The sequence below is a fragment of the Austrofundulus limnaeus genome, unplaced genomic scaffold, assembly GCF_001266775.1.
Source record: "Austrofundulus limnaeus strain Quisiro unplaced genomic scaffold, Austrofundulus_limnaeus-1.0 Scaffold124, whole genome shotgun sequence".
NCBI lineage: Eukaryota > Metazoa > Chordata > Actinopteri > Cyprinodontiformes > Rivulidae > Austrofundulus > Austrofundulus limnaeus.
In genome coordinates, this window is record NW_013952526.1 from 785,536 (window position 1) to 790,725 (window position 5,190).

Below are 5,190 nucleotides of genomic sequence, written 5' to 3' on the forward strand. Positions count from 1 at the left end.
TATATATTCTTCACTAACCTTTATGTTTCCAGAAATCTGCTGCACAGGACAACAATGAGAGATTAAACTGGGATTGGCGTCATCCTGCATTAAATCATCCTTGATTTTTTTTTTACACAAAAGAGGAGGCAAATRTGTTTTTATGGTAACAAGTTCTCTGAAATTAACCTGGTCGCGACTATGTTTAAGTGAAGCTTTTTTTAATATGTTATTGTCACTTCACTGCAAAACCTTTTCTTCTAAGTCTTACACCCAACCAAAATGTATTTCTGATCTTGTTTTGAGAATGAAATACTAAGAGCAGAATGTGTTAGATATAAAATTTATTTTGTTATCCTGGAAATTTGTCCTAATTTCAAAAATCTTACCAAGTGCAATTGTCTTACTACACTGGTAAATTATTAATTATTATTCATTTGAGAAGATTCAGATCATAAACTAGTATTTTAAACTTATTTTAAGTGGCCTTTTTTTCATTGTCTGATCAGAAATCAGTGTTATTTATTCAATGTATTATTTTATGTTGCATTAAAATATTACAGAATTCATAAATATCAGATTTTCCATAAATAAACTCAGCTTTTAATTAATTTTATGGCTGAGAGTCTGTAAGGACATGCCTTTAAGCCAATTCAATTCCCCCTGCCCCATGCCTGTTGTGCTGCAGCACCTCTGACTTCCAACACACACACAAACCTGACTTCCCTTCAGAGGGTGTTCTGACTATAAAACAACAACCAGCTTCTACCCTTCTCAAATTACCGTAGTCACACAAGTAATTTTGGCAATTTTTTCCAAGCAAATTCAAATCAGAAGAAAACAAAACATGTTGATACAAAAGGGGATGTGTGCTATTCCACAGTATCAAGATTTCCATGTGGAATGCAAATTTGTGCACATTAAATGTCTGGATGTAATGGGACATAGCTGCCGCTGCTTATTCTTATGAAGTTTTCCTTTTTTGTGTGCTCATTTAAAACAGAAACAAAACACAATCTCTCTAATTTAACACTAAAATGTTAAATTATGTTATATTTCTGTCCCACATGTTGGAAACAGTATCTTTCCATCATGAACTCAGTCCTATTTGATGTATTTAAAAAAAAACAACCATTAAACTGGTGCTTCCTCCTTTTCCTTTTAGAATATTATTTGCATGTTGTTCTAATGAAGTGGTTCCGTTTTAGACATTTTCCTCATTAGTTTTTTTTTTTCTGCTGTCACAACAGCAGCACAGAAACTAAGGTAGGATGCACATATTTCTATGTTCCACCCCTGATTATACTGATTCGAAGTGAGGCTTAAACAGTACACATTTACATAGCTTAGGACAGACTTTTTTAAAAAAATCAAGATCAGCCAAGGTAGATGCCTGACTTCTAGCAGTTTATTGGACAGAGATCAGTGCTTCTTTTAATTAATGTAAACTAGATTTTTCTTCCTTTTTAAATCAGATCATTTTGTGTTCTACCAAAGTGATTTTGCTTCAAGCAAAAAATCCTACATTTAGGAAAGATTCACACAGACTAATCAAATGTGCCAGAGAGGATGGTGGGTTGGTTTGGCTTATTAGTAATGTTTAACGCTAACTGAGATAATTGTAGGTAAATTGTACTATATTTATTTTTCTAAACTACATATTTCTACCAAATGTCCTACCTGAACATCTACAGTACACGCCAACAAATGAAAAACCATATAAAAAGTCAAAAACAACTTAAGTTCATCTTAGTTTTAGCCTAATAATTAAACAGAATTTGACAGGGAGGTTGCAGTTCTAGATTTAAATAATAATAATAATAATAATAATAATAATAATAATAATAATAATAATAATAATAATAATAATAATAATAATAATAATAATAATAATGTAATAATTGTGGTGGAAATATATCATATAATCCTGCGTAACTGCTAAGTTCACATTACCTTGACATGTTCTGTTCTGTATCTCACTGATTACTGCCACATTTCTATAATCTGTTCTCATGATTCTCTGATGTCTACAGACCTTGTGCTCATTTCATATTGCATGTATTACTTTCATTGGTCATTCAATATCTTTCTGGTATTTGGCATGCTCTTATTTATCCTTACGGACCATGCCTGGAAGCTATTTATATGCATTTCCTGTCTGTGGCTAACCAGTGATGACTTGACGGAGATGGCTGACTCTCACCTCCAAGMAGCTGACTACAGTTGCAGATATTATTCAGAAATTTAAGATCCATGGGACTGTAGCAAACCCTTCTGGACATGGCCGCAGGAGGAAAATTGATGACAAATCAAAGGGACCAGATCAAAAGAGCCCAGAAAAACTTCTRAAGAGACTAAAAGTGAACTTCAAGCTCCTATGGACAGATGAGACAAAAATGGAAAATGGCAAGACAGATCAGCTCTGTGTTCACAGATGGAAAAAAAATGAAGCATATCCAAAAAGGAACACTGTCCCTGCTGTGAAACATGGAAGAGGTCTGTTATACAWATTTCAGTTCCATGACACAATCAAGTAACTATGTTACCTTCAGTTGTTATGAAAATGTTGTATTAATCAAACATATGCTTTTACTTTGCATCATAGCCTATTTAAATGCCATAAAATGGGAGGAGCTAGATATAATAGGCGGAGCTTTGTTCTAACAAGCATTTAGGCAGCTCCACATGGCTACCACAAAAGATTCAAGGATTTCKCAAACATGCATGAATTAGTCAAAGCTACACTCTGGGGATGATTTTGAAGATGGAATGAATTATCAMATCACCCCAGTGATAATATAAACAACACTGTTATTAATTTTTAGTGTAGTTATCTAATRTATATAAAATGACAGAAAGCTGTGTGAGTTATGGATGTATCAACTGAAGAGAAACAGGAAAACTGGGTAAATATTTCTTAGTAGTATTTATGACAGGTAAAAACAAATAATAAACATACTTTATGAGTTGAAGTTGAAAAAGTTGAAAAGTTTGCACTCTCTCCAGTCACACGATTTTATTTTATTTTTATTTAAAATTCATTGTGATCTTGTCATTTCTGGAGCAATAGCAAAGCAAAAGAGGAAGCATGTGTGTCTCTGTATTCTTCCTCTTTTTCCCTCTCAGAATTTGATTTACATGTTATTTTTATTCTCATGAAGGAACAGAATTTCAAACACAATGCTGTAACTTTTGCCCTGCTGTTATATCATCTGTGTTTGGTCCTCTTCCCTCATTACCTTTGAACAAGAATACAGCAACATGCAGAGGTAGGCTACCATTTTTTATATGTTCAGCACATTCATTTAGCAGATTTTATTGTTTTCTAATGAAAGACCTAGGAAATAAATATTGTTTAGGCAACTAAGTGCCTGAGACATTGGAAAATTAATGAAGTTGTCTTTAGGAGATTTTTGAGAGATTTATTAGTTCTCTTGTCCTTGTTACTGAGACTGAAAACAAGCAAAAATGATTAATTATCACATAATAGTGTTTAGCTCTAAGTGTATTGTTTGATATGATGATAAACCAGATAATTTCTGATTGCATTACTGTCCACGGTATGTAAAATACAAAACATTCTTATATAAAATAAATTTCTCCATTTCACAGGGTCCTCTTTATACAATTTATCAACTTTTTTATAGTTGCACATGACTTTGCAAAAACATCAAGTCAGGAATGTAAAATAAAAAAAGAGAAATTACAAGAACTTCTAAAGCACTGTGGAAAAGAAGCACAAGAACTAGTTGAACCCAGACAGAATAATGTAAAACAAACTCATCATCAACGTACTGCTCAAAACTTTCCAACAATATGTAAAAAGGAGGACATGTGTCAACATGAAAACCTATGTGAAAATCAGTATGCACTGGAACTTCATTGTTTCGGCTCTTGTTGGGGTCAGTGTAATACCCCCAAGTTTAAAGAAGGTAAGGTGATATATATACTACACTTTTTAATGTTCAACATTTGGCCTTTTTTTGTATTGAGTGACTTGGTATAGCTTTATTGTTTTTTTCTGTATTTGTATGAAAATAAAATAATAATTTACTTTGCAGAAGTCCAAAAAGCCAAATGCTGCATGGAGGTTTTCAGCGATGCTTTGAAAAACAACAGCCATGATGGCATTGTCCAGTAAATATTTTGATTTTATATCAAGCATTTAATTAGTATTTTTTTGATTTACCACCCTAATAATTCAGTGTTGTTAAATATTTCYGTTCTCTTGTTTTTATTTTTTCCACAAGAGCAATTGTGGGCATAGAAAAAATCCTGGAGGAAATAAATGTGAATGAGACRACATCCTTGTTTATTAACAATGCTGGGGCTGTTCTGTATAAGCCCACTGGTGTCTTCGAAGGTCTTGAGATTTATGCCAATGAAAAAGAGGTAAAACAAATGTTTATTCTTCTGAAATGATCAGAGCTTGATGAAGGCTTGTTGGTGTGTTGAAATGTTTAACGACATTGCTGCATGATCTCATATTACAAAAAGTCCAGTTAGTTCTGAGCCGAATAACTCAGTCTTCTGACTGAGGAATTAGGCCTGAACGTACTCCTTTCGAAGCCAAACAGTCAACGCGCAGTCACGTGGTTGTTCAGTAGTCAAGCACTTTTCACAGCCCCTGAGACTCACTGTTCTGAGCTCCTGAAAAAGCCCTCTTGCTGTATATGTCACTGTATGGGGTTTCTTCCTGCTGGAGTCTACAATGTGGGGRAAAAAAGTCTGTCCCATCACCCGATGTTATTTGTGCACAAATCTGTCTTTTTYGAAGGTCCACAGTTTTTATCAGACAGAATCCTACATGCACAATGTCTGTTTTATCTCCATGAGTTTTTTTTTTTTTCTGGTTTGACTATTTTTATAAATTTCTGCTTCCTGGTAGCCCACAATCGTCAACTTCTTGTTGACTATTGCAGTCGTTTTTTAAATTTTTTATCTATATTTTTTAACTGAGTGGTTGAAGCAAAATGCAGTGTCCTAGCACTTTCAGCACAAACARCCACTCCCATGAACTTCTGACCAATCGAACAATAATTTCTTATGTGGAGGAGGGTAAAAAGTTTTGCCGGCAGTTTGTAATAAAAGGGGCGTCTGAGTCGACGCTGAGAACAGTAATTTTCATCATGAAACCGCAACCATCAAGCACACAGTATGCTGCAGCCGAACTGCCAAAATCGGGCTAAACTGTTGCAGTTTCGTGATGAA